The following is a 20,764-nucleotide window of genomic DNA, read 5'->3' as shown; positions in this document are numbered from 1 at the left end:
AAATGTACAAATGTAGATTAATTTTTACCTGCGTATTGACTATATCGATTTTGAGATAAATCATTTTAAAAATAAATATGAAGAAAAGTTTTCAATGGCATTAATTGTTAACTTTCGTATTGTAGTTTCAAAATAAATCAAATAAGATTTGAAATATCCTGATATTTTTGTTTGTTCATTATTTTACCTGGATGTGCCAATCTGGGTACCCGCAATCGGTTGAGATCAGGTGCGTTCCAGACCAGTATCCAAGGATGCTATTTAAGGAAACAAGTGCAAGAAGAATTCCAAACATAGATCAACAGATAGATGATAGGCTTTATTTGTAATATCATTACAAAAATTGGAATTCTATTGCAATCTGACAAATAGATACTTAAAAATAAGAAAAATGTGTGCGAATCTGGGTTACATACATGACGTTACACCATGGGGGCCACTAGCTGTGGTCAAAAACTGTTGATATTTCTGTTATCAAATTGTGCGCATCAGCACCCCTGTTCTGTCATTCAAAAAAGTGGTTGAATTTGCCCAATCTCTCCATGTGTTCATTGCGGGGAGTTACAAAAACACTAGACTGGTTCCCGTCTCAGTTACCTCCCTTATGTACGCCTCACTGAGCGCAACCTGGCGGAGATTAGAAAACTAAGGGAAGGGAACCAGTCTACAATAACACAAGGGCGGATAACTCTATCTGAGCATCCGTTGTTTCAGGCTATTACTAACTATGAAAAAAGAAAGATAAATCTTAATGACTTACAAAAATTACATCACAAAATCTGCATGCCAAATCGGTTTTCTGTGAACGCGGCCAGATCTTCGCAAGGGTACATCGATTATCGTCGCTCCCATAATTGGTGCCGGCAGTCCTTGAAGCCGGAAAGATTTCCTCAATGGTACACGTACAGATGGTGCCATTATATGGGCCGGTAGCCGCAATACTCTTTGAAAGGGTGTGTGCTCGTCTGGTACTATAATTGGTGGAGGCAGCCTTTGCAGTCTTAGCGATCTTCGTACTTGAAACTCAACATGTCATACCATAAATGGGGACGGTGTTGGTGCTGGTGCTGGTTCTGTGTCTGGTCCCTCCAGTTCTTCAGCAGGGATATCCAGGCACTTTGTGGAGTATACAAACTGCAAGAACACGTTCAACATTTCAGTAATCAATAATAGGTTCATAGGACGTTAATAAATCAAACAAACAAACAAATCATGTGCCTTAACGGTCATCTGACTCGTGGCACAAAACAACAGTCACAGTAGAAGGTAGTTGTTAACAATTAATATAAACAATACAAGGAACTCCTTAGTTGAATATGTAAGTTTCTGAAATAGGTAAAGGTCATTTGTTGCACTAACTTGGTAGCCCTTCATCCTAGTATGATGTAGGCCAAATATCAAGTCTCTAGGCCTGGTAGGTATTCCCAAGAAGTTGCTTAAAGAATTTAGCTCATTTGAAACAAGTGCAAGAAGAATTCGAAACATAGATCAACAGAAAGATGATAGGCTTTATTTGTAATATAATTACAAAAGTTGGAATTCTATTGCAATCTATTACTAACTATGAAAAAAGAAAGTAACTATGAAAAAAGAAAGATAAATCTTAATGACTTACAAAAATTACATCACAAAATCTGCATGCCAAATCGGTTTTTAGCTCACCTGGCCCGAAGGGCCGGTGAGCTTATGTCATGGCGGGGCATCCGTCGTCCGTCCGTCCGTCTGTCCGTCAACATTTCCTTTTAATCGCTACTAGTCATAGAGTTCTGCATGGATTGTAACCAAATTTGGCCACAAACATCCTTGGGGAGGGGGAACAGAACTTGTATAAATTTTGGCTCTGACCCCCCGGGGGCAGGAGGGGCGGGGCCCAATAGGGAAAATAGAGGTAAATCCTTTAAATCGCTACTAGTCATAGAGTTCTGCATGGAATGTAACCAAATTTGGCCACGAAATTCCTTGGGGGAAGGGGAACAGATTTTGTATGAATTTTGGCTCTGGTCCCCCGGGGCAGGAGGGGCGGGGCCCAATAGGGGAAATAGAGGTAAATCCTTTAAATCGCTACTAGTCATAGAGTCCTGAATGGAATGTAACCAAATTTGGCCACAAACATCCTTGGGAGAAGGGGAACAGAACTTGTATACATTTTGGCTCTGACCCCCCGGGGGCAGGAGGGGCGGGGCCCAATAGGGGAAATAGAGTTAAATCCTTTAAATCGCTACTAGTCATAGAGTTCTGAATGGAATGTAACCAAATCTGGCCACGAAAATCCTTGGGGGAAGGGGAACAGAACTTGTATGAATTTTGGCTCTGGCCCCCCGAGGGCAGGACGGGTGGCGCCCAATAGGGGAATTAAAGGTAAATCCTTTAAATCGCTACTTGTCCTAGAGTTTTGCTTGGATTGTGACCAAAATTAGCCATAAACATCCTTGGGGGAAGGGGAAACAGAACTTGTGTACATTTTGGCTCTGGCCCCCTTCGGGGCAGGAGGGGTGGGGCCCAATAGGGGATTTAGAGGTTAATATTATAATTCCTTCAGAAAAGAAACAATGAACCTGTATTCAGAATATTACTTGGCATTACAAACCAGGTGAGCGATACAGGCCCTCTGGGCCTCTTGTCTGTGAACGCGGCCAGATCTCCGCAAGGGTACATCGATTATCGTGGCTCCCATAATTGGTGCCGACAGTCCTTGAAGCCGTAAAGATTTCCTCAATGGTACACGTACAGATGGTGCCATTATATGGGCCGGTAGCCAGAATACTCTTTGAAAGGGTGTGTGCTCGTCTGGCACTATAATTGCTGGAGGCAGCCCTTGCAGTCTTAGTGATCTTCGTACTTGAAACTCAACATGTCATACCATAAATGGGGACGGTGTTGGTGCTGGTTCTGTGTCTGGTCCCTCTGGTCCCTCCAGTTCTTCAGCAGGGATATCCAGGCACTTTGTGGAGTATACAAACTGCAAGAACACGTTCAACATTTCAGTAATCAATAATAGGTTCATAGGACGTTAATAAATCAAACAAACAAATCATGTGCCTTAACGGTCATCTGACTCGTGGCACAAAACAACAGTCACAGTAGAAGGTAGTTGTTAACAATTAATATAAACAATACAAGGAACTCCTTAGTTGAATATGTAAGTTTCTGAAATAGGTAAAGGTCATTTGTTGCACTAACTTGGTAGCCCTTCATCCTAGTATGATGTAGGCCAAATATCAAGTCTCTAGGCCTGGTAGGTATTCCCAAGAAGTTGCTTAAAGAATTTAGCTCATTTGAAACAAGTGCAAGAAGAATTCGAAACATAGATCAACAGAAAGATGATAGGCTTTATTTGTAATATAATTACAAAAGTTGGAATTCTATTGCAATCTATTACTAACTATGAAAAAAGAAAGATAAATCTTAATGACTTACAAAAATTACATCACAAAATCTGCATGCCAAATCGGTTTTTAGCTCACCTGGCCCGAAGGGCCGGTGAGCTTATGTCATGGCGGGGCATCCGTCGTCCGTCCGTCCGTCTGTCCGTCAACATTTCCTTTTAATCGCTACTAGTCATAGAGTTCTGCATGGATTGTAACCAAATTTGGCCACAAACATCCTTGGGGAGGGGGAACAGAACTTGTATAAATTTTGGCTCTGACCCCCCGGGGGCAGGAGGGGCGGGGCCCAATAGGGAAAATAGAGGTAAATCCTTTAAATCGCTACTAGTCATAGAGTTCTGCATGGAATGTAACCAAATTTGGCCACGAAATTCCTTGGGGGAAGGGGAACAGATTTTGTATGAATTTTGGCTCTGGTCCCCCGGGGCAGGAGGGGCGGGGCCCAATAGGGGAAATAGAGGTAAATCCTTTAAATCGCTACTAGTCATAGAGTTCTGAATGGAATGTAACCAAATTTGGCCACAAACATCCTTGGGAGAAGGGGAACAGAACTTGTATAAATTTTGGCTCTGACCCCCCGGGGGCAGGAGGGGCGGGGCATAATAGGGGAAATAGAGTTAAATCCTTTAAATCGCTACTAGTCATAGAGTTCTGAATGGAATGTAACCAAATCTGGCCACGAAAATCCTTGGGGGAAGGGGAACAGAACTTGTATGAATTTTGGCTCTGGCCCCCCGAGGGCAGGACGGGTGGCGCCCAATAGGGGAATTAAAGGTAAATCCTTTAAATCGCTACTTGTCCTAGAGTTTTGCTTGGATTGTGACCAAAATTAGCCATAAACATCCTTGGGGGAAGGGGAAACAGAACTTGTGTACATTTTGGCTCTGGCCCCCTTCGGGGCAGGAGGGGTGGGGCCCAATAGGGGATTTAGAGGTTAATATTATAATTCCTTCAGAAAAGAAACAATGAACCTGTATTCAGAATATTACTTGGCATTACAAACCAGGTGAGCCTTACAGGCCCTCTGGGCCTCTTGTTTGTGAACGCGGCCAGATCTCCGCAAGGGTACATCGATTATCGTGGCTCCCATAATTGGTGCCGACAGTCCTTGAAGTCGTAAAGATTTCCTCAATGGTACACGTACAGATGGTGCCATTATATGGGCCGGTAGCCAGAATACTCTTTGAAAGGGTGTGTGCTCGTCTGGCACTATAATTGCTGGAGGCAGCCCTTGCAGTCTTAGTGATCTTCGTACTTGAAACTCAACATGTCATACCATAAATGGGGACGGTGTTGGTGCTGGTTCTGTGTCTGGTCCCTCTGGTCCCTCTGGTCCCTCCAGTTCTTCAGCAGGTATATCCAGACACTTTGTGGAGTATACAAACTGCAAGAACACGTGCAACATTTCAGTAATCAATAGTAGGCTCATGTGCCTTAACGGTCATCTGACTCATGGCACAAAACAACAGTCACAGTAGAAAGAAGTTGCGACTACCGGCCCGTATAATGGCACCACCTGTACGTGTACCATTAAGGAGATTTTGACGGCTTCAAGGACTGCCGGCACCAATTTGGCAGCCACGATAATCGATGTACCCTTGCAGAGATCTGGCCGCGTTCACAGAAAACCTATTTGGCAGACCAGTATCCAAGGATGCTATTTAAGGAAACACGTGCAAGAAGAATTCCAAACATATTTATTTGTAATATCATTACAAAAATTGGAATTCTATTGCAATCTGACAAATAGATGCTTAAAAATAAGAAAAATGTGTGCAAATCTGGGTTACATGACGTTACATCATGGGGGCCACTAGCTGTGGGAAAAAATTGTTGATATTTCTGTTATCAAATTGTGCACATTAAGCACCCCTGTTTCATGGCCCTGCAGGTAGGGCGTTAGAATTGTACCTGCTGCCCCTATTGCATGATCGTAAAAGGCGACTAAATTTAGGATCTTATCTTTTCTCTTCTTCCTAACTGACTTTATCTTTCCTAATGTATCCCTTGGCACCGCTTCACTTTGGCCTTGAGTTGAGCGTTCGCCCCTATGAGGAAGGCTCTGGGTTCTGTCCCCTGGCCGAGACACACCAAAGTCTATAAAAGTGGTAGTTTCTGCTCCTGCTTAGCGTTCAGCATACAGGGAGTGGGACGACTGGTTCGCCCGTTGTCAGTATAATGTGACCGGGTGGGGTGTGTTGCTTGGTGTCTTCGGCGGCATGCTTCAGTGATATAGCACTATAAAAAGGGCAACAGTTCCACTATACAAGAAGACACAACACGAACATACCGCAGTCTCCCGGTACACTCACCTCGCACAACATACACGCAGCGCACCGCATGCATGGGAGGCCGTCCTTACATGACTATAGCTGTTAATAGGACGTTAATAAATCAAACAAACAAACAAAATCTGTCATTCAAAAAAGTGGTTGAATTGGCCCAATCCCGGCCGCAGTCTCCCGGTACACTCACCTCGCACAACATACACGCAGCGCACCGCATGCATGGGAGGCCGTCCTTACATGACTATAGCTGTTAATAGGACGTTAATAAATCAAACAACGAACAAAATCTGTCATTCAAAAAAGTGGTTGAATTGGCCCAATCTCTCCCAGTGTTCATTGTATCTATCTGAGCATCCGTTGTTTCCGGCTATTACTAACGATGGAAAAAGAAAGATAAATCTTAATGACTTACAAACATTACATGACAAAATCTGCATGCCATGCAGGTGTTCTGTGTATGCGGCCAGACCTCCGCAAGGGTAAATCCATTATCGCGGCTCCCATTATAGGTGCTGGCAGTCCTTGAAGCCTCAAAGATCGCCTTAAAGGTTCACGCACAGGTGGTGCCATTATACGGGCGGCCGGTAGTCGCAATGGTACTACAATTGGTGGAGGCAGCCCTTGCAGCTATAATGAAATGACTTTTCTTTACAATGGAGTTGGTGTATGGCTTGATGTTTCTTGTGAGGTTCATGTCGATGTAGTTGAATGATGATGGAAGGCGTTGACTTCTAGTTGCATATTTTTTTCCATAACATACTTAGTATAGTGGACTAAGGACCGTATAGCCCTATACATCCTGACGGGAATTACAATCATAACTTCTCCGTCTACTAAAATACATGTTCATACAATTAATTTCCATGCTTCCTAGTGTTGGTATCTTCAGAGGTGTCCTGGTGTCATGTCTGTAGTGTATGTTGTGTCCGGAGTGTCTGTTGTGTATGTTGTGTCCGGAGTGTCTGTGGAGTGTGTTTAAAGAATATCTCGAGTCTCATATATATTCTATACCAGGAAGCAGGAATGGTGTAAAGGTCACGATTTCCTAAAATTATGTCAGGCAATGATTGAATAACAACTTCCTAGTTATGAACTGACTTCCTATATGGACTAGATGATGTTCCTGAATCAACTGCCTGAAGACATATTCACATAGCTTATTTTAACTTAAATCTTTAAATTAAAATTCCATATCAATGCATCTTTATACTACACAGCCTTAGTGATCTTCGTACTTGAAACACGTGGACAGGTCGTACCATTACTGGGGCCGGTGCAGGTGCTGGTGCTGGTTCTCTGTCTGGTCACTCTGGTCCCTCCAGTTCTTCACCAGTGGAGTATACAAACTGCAAGGACACGTGCAACATTTCAGTAATCAATAATAGGCCCATGTGCCTTACCGGTCATCTGACTCATGGCACAAAACAACAGTCACAGTAGAAAGTAGTTGTTAACAATTGATATAAACAATACCAGGAACTCCTTAGTTGAATATGTAAGTTTCTGAAATAGGTAAAGGTCATTTGTTGCACTAACTTGGTAGCCCTTCATCCTAGTATGATGTAGGCCAAATATCAAGTCTCTAGGCCTGGTAGGTATTCCCAAGAAGTTGCTTAAAGAATTTAGCTCATTTGAAACAAGTGCAAGAAGAATTCGAAACATAGATCAACAGAAAGATGATAGGCTTTATTTGCAATATAATTACAAAAATTGGAATTCTATTGCAATCTGACAAATAGATACTTAAAAATAAGAAAAATGTATGCGAATCTGGGTTACATGACGTTACACCATGGAGGCCGCTAGCTGTGGTCAAAAACTGTTGATATTTCTGTTATCAAATTGTGCGCATCAGCACCCCTGTTCTGTCATTCAAAAAAGTGGTTGAATGCGCCCAATCTCTCCATGTGTTCATTGCGGGGAGTTACAAAAACACTAGACTGGTTCCCGTCTCAGTTACCTCCCTTATGTACGCTTCACGGAGCGCAACCTGGCGGAGATTAGAGAACTAAGGGAAGGGAACCAGTCTTCAATAACACAAGGGCGGATAACTCTATCTGAGCATCCGTTGTTTCCGGCTATTACTTACTATGAAAAAAGAAAGATAATCTTAATGACTTACAAAAATTACATCACAAAATCTGCATGCCAAATCGGTTTTCTGTGAACGCGGCTAGATCTCCGCAAGGGTACATCGATTATCGTGGCTCCCATAATTGGTGCCAGCAGTCCTTGAAGCCGTAAAGATTTCCTTAATGGTACACGTACAGGTGGTGCCATTATATGGGCCGGTAGCCTCAATATTCTTTGAAAGGGTGTGTGCTCGTCTGGTACTATAATTCGTGGAGGCAGCCCTTGCAGTCTTGGGGATCTTCGTACTTGAAACTCAACATGTCATACCATAAATGGGGACGGTGTCGGTGCTGGTTCTGTGTCTGGTCCCTCTGGTCCCTCCAGTTCTTCAGCAGGTATATCCAGACACTTTGTGGAGTATACAAACTGCAAGAACACGTGCAACATTTCAGTAATCAACAATAGGCCCATGTGCCTTAACGTTCATCTGACTCATGGCACAAAACAACAGTCACAGTAGAAAGTAGTTGTTAACAATTAATATAAACAATACAAGGAACTCCTTAGTTGAATATGTAAGTTTCTGAAATAGGTAAAGGTCATTTGTTGAACTAACTTGGTAGCCCTTCATCCGAGTATGATGTAGGCCAAATATCACGTCTCTAGGCCTGGTAGGTATTCACAAGAAGTTGCTTAAAGAATTTAGCTCATTTGACTCCCTGTGAAGTTGAATGGTCGTCAAGGTCATTCATTTGAATAGTTTGTTTCCACAGATGTTCCACGACATATATGGTTATAACCAATTCAAGGAGGAGTTGATTTCTTGGTGTCTACGGCGGCATGCTTCAGTGTTATAGCACTATAAAAAGGGCAACAGTTCCACTATACAAGAAGACACAACACGAACATACCGCAGTCTCCCAGTACACTCACCTCGCACAACATACACTCAACACACCGCATACATGGTAGGCCGTCCTTACATGACCATAGCTGTTAATAGGACGTTAATAAATCAAACAAACAAACAAAGCTAAACTTTCATAAGGGGGATGGTCATCTTTCGTTGAATTCCGACTAAAATTTGACCAAAATTCTCATAAAATTCCTATCTTGATTATCTCCTCTGTCAGAAACAGACTTAAAAGAATACCAAAATTCCTTTACATATTTAACATCTACATATATTGCCCTACCCACACATTAAACATTTGAAACTAATGCGCCATTAATACCCAATCAACAGGCTCCGAAACATTCACCTCTCTATGAAATCATGTGCCCACAAGGGGTTTTCCTGAAATCTATTATTGGTTTGAGTCTGCGGTGCCTATAGTGGCCCTAATACGCCGCCGATATTGAACTTTATCTGATATGTTTCTGTGTTTTCTATGTTCCGTTTTCATTCCGCTTTTACTGTGTACTTTCATTCCGCATTCCACATTATAGTATGCTCCGCGTTTCGCCAATATAGACAAAAACATGTCTCTAATGTGGTACAGTATACTTCTACAGATATAATTGGTCAACCTGCAAATATAACTAGATTTCATTAAAAATGCCTGATTGATTTCTAGAAAATCCTAATTCAGAATATAGTTTTACCAGGAATGCTTGTTCTACACGTAATATCAACGGATGCAAGCGCTGTGTTTCCATGGTTTATCAGGGCGTCCGAATCCGGGCATATTCATGTCTGTTTCTGTATTTCGTTTTAATATTAGTTATTTCGTTTAAATATTAGTTCAACAGGCAATGGTTGTAACACATGGATCAAGCTTCTGATTCAAGTGTTCTTGTTACATGACAACCCTGCATTAAACTGCAAGAAAGCGTGATTTGCTTATGAAACTAACTGCTACACATCAAACGGCGTAGCAATAAAATGTACCAAAGTGGTGTGTCTAAAATCAATCTGGTTAAAAGATAGATCCTTATGATCACTCAGTTTGAGTCTATTTCATGGTAAGGAATAACATGGTCTAGAGTTGGTCAGTAGAATGTAACTCCAGGAGTAAAATCTTACCATGGCTATTCCAAGGCAACCGCAAATGCTGATGCATGTTACCGCGAATACTGCCAGTCTCATTTATGTTACCTGCAAACACAAGAGTGGCAACAATTCACTAAACAAATATATTATACAATTGGTGAGTAATTGCCGAAGGTAAAATCTTATGCAGCATATTAATAGGCTGTAAGTTTGTTACTTCGAGGTCCCCATTTTAGTCTTATCTCTGTATACCCGGTAGGCTAGTCCCATACATCTGTATATTTGCTTATATCAATCACAGGGACTTGGCACGAATTTCCAACGAACGGTCCATATATATGCTTATTATATGTAGTGGGATACATATATTAGACTTATCAAAGAAACACAATTTAACAAAGGATGTCAATTTATTGAAAATTTCTTGTGCCCTATCCAGGCCTCGAACTCACGATCTACGGCAACCAATCGCCTAGCAAAACATACCTGCACCTTTTACCACCACGCCCCTTCCACGTCCCCCAAAAAAGACGTTTCAATGCCAAAGTGATAGGTATGTTTGGCTAGGCGATTGGGTGCCGTAGATCTTGAAAATATTAAATGTGCGCAACTACGGCCCTAGGGGAACCTAGTGGAAGCATGCCTCTTTATAATATTAACAATTTTGGTTTCCCTATATGTATATGTAGTTCATATACACTATAACTTCCACCTTTGCAAATAGGCGCAGTGTTTTTGTCTGCAATTCAATAGTTTTTATTTGTAGTGCTCATGTAGTCTATAAAAGTGGTAGTTTCTGCTCCTGCTTAGCGTTCAGCATACAGGGAGTGGGACGACTGGTTCGCCCGTTGTCAGTATAATGTGACCGGGTGGGATGTGTTGCTTGGTGTCTTCGGCGGCATGTTTCAGTGATATAGCACTATAAAAAGGGCAACAGTTCCACTATACAAGAAGACAACATGAATATACCGCAGTCTCCCAAAACACACACCTCCAACAACACACCGCATACATGGGAGGCCGTCCTGACATGACCATAGCTATTAATCAAACAAACAAACAAGTAGTGCTCATGTACTGAAGACTAACGTTGTCTCTAGCAAAATTATGTATTGCCGCTTTAGTTCAATTGTTAGTTTTAAATAAATCACCCCATTCCTTTAATTTTCAAATAATCACTTATTTGTGTTGTATTTGTGACGTTGATAATTCAAGAAATAAAATGGCATATCTCATTATTAAAGTAAAAACGAATCATATTTCATAGAAGTAAGCACTTCTTATAGATAGCCGCTTTGGTAACTTGTCCGGTTGTTCCGGTTGCCGCTTAGGTGTTTGCAAAGAAAATCGCTTACGTCATTGAGAACCGGCAAATCGGCTGATCGACCATCCCAAGGGAAATTTGCCTACTCAAACAACTCAGAGAATTTTTTTTTCAAAAAAGTTCTGGGCTCCATAGCGATGATTTTTGTTATGATTTGTTTGTTTGTTTGATTAATTAACGTCCTATTAACAGCTATGGTCATGTAAGGACGGCCTCCCATGTATGCAGTGCTTGTGTGTATGTTGTGCGAGGTGCGTGTTTTGGGAGACTGCGGTATATTTATGTTGTGTCTTCTTGTATAGTGGAACTGTTGCCCTTTTTATAGTGCTATATCACTGAAGCATGCCGCCGAAGACACCAAGCAACACACTCCACCCGGTCACATTATACTGACAACGGGCGAACCAGTCGTCAGCAGTGACGTCACAAAACCTGACGGCACTGATTCCCGAGTATTTTTGATAATATGAGCAATAATTTTTCTTTCAAATTCATCCTATAAATCTATACAAGACGTCATTAAGATGATAGCAGCCCCCAAAGTACAAATATGTAGACCGATCTGGAAAATCATCTTGGCGTTTCCTCTTGAGGTGTCTTGTGTGTGTGTTACGCGAAAGGTAAATGACGAGGTGTCCCGAAAGGAACATAACAGCTTTTCATTTCAGTCAGTTAATAAGATTGCAGCAGAGGTCTCGCTCATGCATAATGTATGAGTCAAAATGTCGTGATGATTTTCCAATCATCGATAAAGGATATCGCACGACGGAATATTGAAGTATATATAGTGATTGGAATTGGTCTTCAGATTGATTTCCGGTTATTTAACATCGATCGATAATCAAGCATTGGTTAAAATATATAGTTTCTTAGAACATATCGGAGCTGGGGAAATGTATTCGTCCGCTCGCCGAAACGAGTAAATTTGGTTGTTTGACAAGTGAATGTTGCCAGCACACTTATCCGTCAAACGAGTGAAAACTTTAGATTATCACCTGGATCTTCAGTGTTTATTAATCAATATGTATGTGACAATCAACTGAATACAGCTAAAATTTTCTACCACAATAGGTGGTGTTATTCAATTCTCAGGGTATCAAATAAATGATGCAGCTGTTGATTAACAATTTGTTGATACCACATATGGTATAAACTCTGTACGCATTCTGATTGGCTGACACGGTGAACTTTGACCGAAATACTTATTTCTCTTAAGTTTTGGTGTCATACATCTCCCTGCGTCTTTGGTATTGCCTCTAATGGGTACCTCAAAAACCAAGCCGAAATCATAAAATCTATGGGGTGGTAAACAGCATATAGTACCCATAAATGTGTTCATCCACAATCTCCTTTGGAGGTGGCATGTCCAAACTCCATTTAAACATTGTGTAGCTCACTTACTTTAACCACCACCGACATGTTCATTTTTTTCTCGGAATGCCTATCAAGTTATAATATGACTGAAGCCTTAAAGGACGCAGCCAGATGTTTTAATTATCAAATCATTAATATGAATCATGCACGGCATAGCATGGGAAAAGTGAAGCTATACTTTATTTTATTTTCTAATTTCATGTAGAAGACATAAATTAGAAATAAAAGGACGCACTTTTAACTACAGGAGTATACGTATATGATGTAATATTTGTCTAGCATAAACTCTAAGATTCGGATTTCTCTGTGTCCATTCAAGGCCTGTAGTGCCGTGTATGCCAATCCTATGATTTTGTCCCATTTGTTGACTGTATAATATGTGACGTCATGATTCCTTGTGCTCATCTTCATCTTGGTGGATATTTTGACTGCATTCCATAGCTTTTAATTTTCAAAGTGTTATTATTTAAAAAATAATAAAAAAAAGTTTAATTACTCCTGTTATGCATTTGCATTAGCTAAATATATATTTACTGGGGAGAGCAGTACCGGAGCAACGCACAACCTCCCCATATGTATGAAAAATGGCGGCCGCAAACTGAAGCTGTCAGTGTATAGGATTGAATTTTGAAGATTATTTTTCCTTATATTTTCGTGTAGGTGACCAGACCAAAACCACCAAGGTAAAGCTGGCGAGGTTCCCTGCACTAAACAACAAACCCAGTAAGGGATCAGATGACCCTATCCTTGGACAGAACATCTATGATGTTCTATCGGACGACAGCGAGTTTGGTGACAACACATTTATCGTCACCAAACAACCTACTTCAAGTAGTCCTGTCGGTCCGACAAACTATCCTCAGGGACCAACATAGAGACAAACACTATCATATGATGGAACATACGCGGATCCTCCCACCTCATTAACAAAAATAAAATATTTTCTTCAAAATCCGAAATAGCTGACGCCTTTGCCAAAAATTTTGCTAACAATTGTCAGTATAATGTGACCGGGTGGGGTGTGTTGCTTGGTGTCTTCGGCGGCATGCTTCAGTGATATAGCACTATAAACAAGAGGCCCAGAGGGCCTGTATCGCTCACCTGGTTTGTAATGCCAAGTAATGTTCTGAATACAGCTTCATTGTTTCTTTTCTGAAGGAGATTTAATATTAACCTCTAAATCCCCTATTGGGCCCCACCCCTCCTGCCCCCAGGGGGTCAGAGCCAAAATTTATACAAGTTCTGTTCCCCTTCCTCCAAGGATGTTTGTGGCCAAATTTGGTCACAATCTAAGCAAAACTCTAGGACAAGTAGCGATTTATAGGATTTACCTCTATTTCCCCTATTGGGCCCCACCCGTCCTGCCCCCCGGGGGCCAGAGCCAAAATTTATACAAGTTCTGTTCCCCTTCCACAAAGGATGTTTGTGGCCAAATTTGGTTACATTACATGCAGAACTCTATGACTAGTAGTGATTTAAAGAATTTACCTCTATTTCCCCTATTGGACCCCTGGGGTGTCAGAGCCAAAATTTATACAAGTTCTGTTCTCCTACCCCCAAGGATGTCTGTGGTCAAATTTGGTTACAATCCATACAGAACTCTAGGACAATTAAGTAGAGATTTATAGGATTTACATCTATTTCCCCTATTGGGCCCCGCCCCTTCTGCCCCTGAGAGGTCAGAGCCAAAATTTATACAAGTTCTGTTCCCCTTCCCCCCAGGATGTTGATGGCCAAATTTGGTTACAATCCATACAGAACTCTAGGACAAGTACCGATTTATAGGATTTACCTATAGTTCCCCTATTGGGCCCTGCCCCTCCTGCCCCCAGGGGGTCAGAGCCAAAATTTATGCAAACTCAGTTCCTATTCTCCCAAGGATGTTTGTGGCCAAATTTGGTTAAAATCCATGCAGAACTCTAGGACAAGTAGTGATTTATAGGATTTACCTCTATTTCCCCTATTGGGCCCCGCCCCTCCTGCCCCCCGGGGGTCAGAGCCAAAATTTATACAAGTTCTGTTCCCCTTCCCCCAAGGATGTTTGTGGCCAAATTTGGTTACAATCCATGTAAAACTCTATGACTAGTAGCGATTTAAAGGATTTACCTCTATTTCCCCTATTGGGCCCCGCCCCTCCTGCCCCCGGGGGACCAGAGCTAAAATTTATACAAGTTCTGTTCCCCTTCCCTCAAGGATGTTTGTGGCCTAATTTGGTTACAATCCATGCAAAACTCTAGGACAAGTAGCGATTTATAGGATTTACCTCTATTTCCCCTATTGGGCCCCGCCCCTCCTGCCCCCGGGGGGTCAGAGCCAAAATTTATACAAGTTCTGTTCTCCCTCCCCCAAGGATGTTTGTGGCCAAATTTGGTTACAATCCATGCAGAACTCTATGACTAGTAGCGATTTAAAGGAAATGTTGACGGACAGACGGACGGACGGACGACGGACGACGGACGCCGCGCCATGACATAAGCTCACCGGCCCTTCGGGCCAGGTGAGCTAAAAAGGCAATAGTTCCAATATACAAGAAGACATAACATGAATTTACCGCAGTCTCCCAAAACATGCACCTCGCACAACATACACGCAACATACCGCATACATGGGAGGCCGTCCTTACATGACCATAGCTGTTAATAGGACGTTAATTAATCAAACAAACAAACAAATAAAATCAGTTATAAATATTTTTTCATGTATTACACATTCTTCTGCTCTCCATACTGATCTGAGGAGAAAGAAATTTGTGTTATGTATAGTACTTCTTATAAACACTTATTTTAATATTATACCATTGTAGCTACACATCATGCAGCTTTGCCTTCAAGACAACACAATCGGGGTCGACGTCACTTCACCTTGACATTGAGGAAGTTAAAGAGAGACTGCCAAAAGGTTTTACAGCTAAAGAAATAGGACAGCAATTGGGATACTCTGCTGATTCAATTTACAAGAAATTGAAGGCAGTCGGCATGAGTGTTCATGGTGAAAAGTATTCCAGACTTAGTGACGCAGATCTTGACCAACAAGTGAATTAAATCCATAATGATCATCCCAAGGCTGGAAATGAGGTATGTACATGTCCAAAATAAATCAATTACAAAAAAATGACTTAAAGTTGCTCATGTCGTGTTTTTACAGTTTTGTTTTTACTTATGAATTGATACCAAGATACATAATTTATAAAATACAGTACATGTGGAACATGGTTGCTTTGCATTGCATTCATGATCATCTCTAGTAAGATTTGTGTACTATATTCCAATTTTACAATCCTGTGTCTGGGCTTCGGGTCAGATGACCTATAGTCGTCATGTTTCGTCCGTTGCCGTGCGCCGTCCGCCGTGCGTCGTCCGCCGTGCGTTAACTTTTCACATTTTGAACTTCTTCTCAAGTTCTACCAGTGCCATTTGGCTGACACTTACATGAAATGATTCTGACATGGTCCCAACAAAGTGTTGTTATTTTTCGGGTCGATCCGAAATCCAAGATGGCGGCATCTTGAAAACACATTTTTAACTTCTTCTCAAGTTCTACCAGTGTGATTTTGCCGGGACTTCCATGGAATGATCTTGACATGGTCCCCATAAAGTGTTGTTATTTTTCGGGAGCGATCTGAAATCCAAAATGGCCGCCACAACCGCCATCTTGAAAACACATTTTTAACTTCTTCTCAAGTTCTACCTGTGCGATTTGGCTGAAACTTGCACGAAATGATCCTGAACTGGTCCCGACAAAGTGTTGTTATTTTTCGGATTGATCCGAAATCCAAGATGGCCGCAACAGCCGCTATATTGAAAACACAGTTTGAACTTCTTCTCAAGTTCTACTCGTGCGATTTGGTTGAAACTTGCATGAAATGATCCTGACAAGGTCCCGACAAAGTGTTGTTATTTTTCGGATTGATCCGAAATCCAAGATGGCCGCCACAGCCGCCATTGAATACACATTTTGAACTTCTTTTCAATCCGAAATCCAACACATTTTCAACTTCTTCTCGAGTTCTACCGGTGCGATTTCGCTGATACTTGCATGAAGTGAAGTATCAGCGACATGGTCCCGACAAAATGTTGTTATTTTTCGGGTCGATCCGAAATCCAAGATGGCCGCCACAGCCGCCATCTTGAAAACACATTTTGAACTTCTTCTCAAGTTCTACCGGTGCGATTTGGCTGAAACTTGCATGAAATGATCCTGACAAGGTCCCGACAAAGTGTTATTTTTCGGGTTGATCCGAAATCCAAGATGGCCGCCACAGCCGCCATCTTGAAAACATATTTCGAATTTCTTATCAAGTTTTACCGGTGCGATTAGGTTGAAATTTGCATGAAATGATCCTCACTTGGTCCAGATAAAGTGTTGTTATTTTTCGGGTTGATCTGAAATCCAAGATGGCTGCCACAGCCGCCATCTTGAAAACACATTTTGAACTTCTTATCACGTTCTACCGGTGCGATTTGGCTGAAACTTGCATGAAATGATCCTGACATGGTCCCGACAAAGTATTGTTACATCTCTGGTTGATCACAAATCGAAGATGGCTACCATGACACTATATCTAATTAATTTCCTATATGTTAAGGCCCTTGGGCCTCTTGTTTGAAATAAAATTTGTTGAAAGAAATTGAAAATGAGCCTGACGTGGTCCTGACAAAGTGACACCATATATAATTAATTTTACTATTGCCAAGGTAGTCAGACGACCGTTAAGGCCCGTTGGGCCTCTTGTTTATCAATATATTGTTCATATTCTTCAAGGTGGGGTATGGTAACACACGGATGCATAGATGGATATTCAAGACTAGTAACCTACTTAAAGTGTAGCACCAACAACAAATCCTCCACTGTGTTGGACCTTTTTGTCACTGCAGTGATGAAATATGGATTGCCAGTGGGGTGTGTTGCTTGGTGTCTTCGGCGGCATGCTTCAGTGATATAGCACTATAAAAAGGGCAAAAGTTCCACTATACAAGAAGACACAACATGAATATACCGCAGTCTCCCGAAACACGCACCTCGCACTCGCACATCATACACGCTACACACCGCATATATGGGAGGCCGTCCTTACATGACCTTAGCTGTTAATAGGACGTTAATTAATCAAACAAACAAACAAACAAACAAACAAAAGTTCGTTCTGACCACGGAGAAGAAAATGTTCAGGTAGCCCTATTTATGAATTTGGTGTGGGACAATTCTAGGAACAGTCACATCAAGGGTCGATCTGATTACAACCAGAGAATAGCCTTCATTCAAGGTCACAGGGTTCAAATAGGCTATAACGATTTAAACAACATCTTGTGAATAATGAAGAGGTTTAGAGACCTGATATTGGGCCTGTGGCATGCTGGGATGAAGGGCTACTAAGTTTGTTCCAATGAATGACCTTGATCTTCATTCAAGGTCACGGGGGTCAAATAGGCTAAATTCTATAAATGACTTCTTCTCAAGAACCAGAAGGCCCAGGGTACTGATATTGGGCATGTAGCATGCTGGGATGAAGGGCTACCAAGTTGGTACAAATGAATGACCTTGATCTTCATTCAAGGTCACAGGGGTCAAATAGGCTAAAATCTTTAAATGACTTTCTTTTCATGAACTAAATGGTCCAGGATACTCATATTGGGCCTACAGCATGCTGGGATGAAGGGCTACCAAATTTGTTCGAATGAATGACCTTGACCTTCATATATGGTCACAGGGTCAAATAGGCTAAAATCCTTTAAACAACTTATTGTGAATAACTAAGTGAATAACTAAGAGGCAATAGAGACCCCAATAGAGATATTTTGATACTATATATACATCAATTTGACACTGCTTGGTTGTTGCCTATGAACAGGGCAACGATCAAATTGATGCAAAAAACCAGACAATTATGAATTTGCTTTAAATAGTAATTCTAAACGAGTAGGATTTAAGAATAGTGAAACTTTTAAGAAATGTTAGTGGTACCATGTGTGAGGAGAGTATGTGAAAGTTAATAGGGATAAATGCATTTGAGAATAACACCGAATTGAGAGATCATGAGTATCCATTAGACACTTATCCCTAAATTATTGCCCTATTGTTGATCACCTTATGCATCCACTTTCATCTCCATATGCAACAAGCCACTCTAAGACACACTAACAACTGACAAAAATAATGGAGATTTTTAAAGAATATGTAATCCAATCTAAATTTTACGTCTGTGTCATGGTTCCATTTCTTGAAGTTCAAGTTGTCGAGGTATTTATATCTGTACATTAATATAATCGAGTCCTATATTCTATTAGAGGGAAACGTAAGGATAACTATAAACCAACTGGGTGTAGTCCTATCACAATTCTGTGAAATGTGTATATTCATAGTAACCATTTAGAGGATATCAACACCACGTTGACGAAGAAAAGCCAGTGTTCCCTTGCAGTGTGGTTGTTCATAAAATATTTAGTATTAAATAAAGCGGTTGCAATGGTAACCATTCAGTTCTTTCTGATTTTAAACATTTTTTATTTGTAGAATTTTAAAGAATCACACCAACTGCATATGTATATGCCATTTTTAAAACATTTGATACACAGGACAAGTCTCAAATGGTTCTGACATGTAATAATTATACTACCGTGTAAGGTATGTACATATAGTAACATATGGTAGGGACTATTGTAATTGGGTGGTTCTTAAGTATTATGATTAAATATTTTTTTGCGATGTATGTCAAACTTTTGAATATAAAAGAGAGAAATAGATAGTGATACATCCATTTTCACATACGGTTAAATTATGGTTAAGGAATTGTTCCTGGTTTCAAAGTATTGTCTAAATGTAATATTTTTAATTGTAAATGGAACTATAGGTCCTACTAAAATAACACATGTAGGTATAGACCTAACATATTATTACTATAAGGCCCGCTTACCTTTCCGAAAGGGCTCTTTATTTCTTAAAATTGAAAGTAAAACGAGATTGATAAATTTGTGTAGATTTGCAAAAGTTATTAGCGTTCTGTTAATACTTCAATTGGCAACACATTCCTGACCAATTTATTCAAATAAATACCCCTAATGCTATTTTCATAAACAGCGGGTCGTATTATGTTTTTTAGCCGTCGTCCTGACTGCGCCAGACAGCAAAACAGCGAAGTGTACTTCACTGTTGTTTAAAATAGATTACAGACGGAAAGCTTTGCATTTGTTAAATGTTGAAGCCTTGTGTTAGGGGTCAGTCGATTTAATATAATTTTTTGTTCTTACACAATTAATGTTATTGAAATAATATTATTTCTTTATTTCGGAAAGGTAATTGGTCTTTAATATATAAATATATATATTTTTTTAAAGCAAAGGATGAGTTGATAATTTCCTTAAAAGTTGGGGTTCAGAAATTAAAAAAAAATATATATATATGTATAAATGTCGATTCGGACTCACTACCTTTGGAACAGGGGACAGAACGTCACGACTGCCACGCATGCTTCGTAATTAGTTGAAAAAATGAAGATATGTATCCTTAATAGTCTGTAGCACTCTAATGTAAACAATTTTTTTGCTAGATTAGATTTTATTATATATAAAGGTATATAACGCCTTTATGATATAAATACATCTATAACATATAGAGATAAAAAAAAAAACTACAGCAGTTAAACCCATGTCCAATGTCCTACCGTAATTGCACTACTCTAGCCTAGCTAGCTAGTAGGCCTAACTGTAGAATCGCCAACTGTTCAGATTTTCAAAATTAAAAAATGAACATTTTTCACATAAAACACACAGGCTTATACATGAAAATGGTGTCAATGAATAGGATTTACTGTATGACGGAATGATCTATGTTGAACTGAACGTTAACGTTACTGTACTTGGCCTACCAACGATACATGGCTTCGAATTTTCAGTGACGTAGGCCTAGGCCTACCGAAATGTCAGGTCACTGACGGGGTCCCATCTATGATCAAAATACCTCTCGTGAGATATACAGTAGTAAATCTATAGACTATATATATCAAGAAGAGTATACTTGATTCTTCAATTGAACATCACGATCCATGTTGAAACGACCGGGAAGACAATGTATATAGAAAATCAGCGTAAACATCGCCAGTTACGCCGTGTCAAAACACCGAGTACATTATAAAGGCGGGACCGTAATCCGGGCAAAAGAATACGGACACTATTTTTATCGCAACGTTTTTCGCTACAGAAAATTGAGAAAGGCGCTTCTACTGCACGGAGTAATAAATTTTATACATCGTCATAAAACTAATCAAAATAATTACTAATATTATTATTATTTTCTTAGTTCATAATATATATATGCACACTGAATATGTTTT

General features: G+C 40.5%; 1 pseudogene; it reads left to right on the top strand.

Moving 5' to 3' along the window:
- Positions 1–11,588: 11,588 nt before the first annotated feature.
- LOC138331052 (uncharacterized) lies at positions 11,589–17,748 on the top strand (annotated as a pseudogene).
- The last annotated feature ends 3,016 nt before the right edge of the window (positions 17,749–20,764 follow it).

This window comes from Argopecten irradians, chromosome 9, assembly GCF_041381155.1.
Source record: "Argopecten irradians isolate NY chromosome 9, Ai_NY, whole genome shotgun sequence".
Lineage (NCBI taxonomy): Eukaryota > Metazoa > Mollusca > Bivalvia > Pectinida > Pectinidae > Argopecten > Argopecten irradians.
The sequence above is the reverse complement of the archived record's forward strand: the minus strand, read 5'-3'. Positions and strand labels throughout refer to the sequence as shown.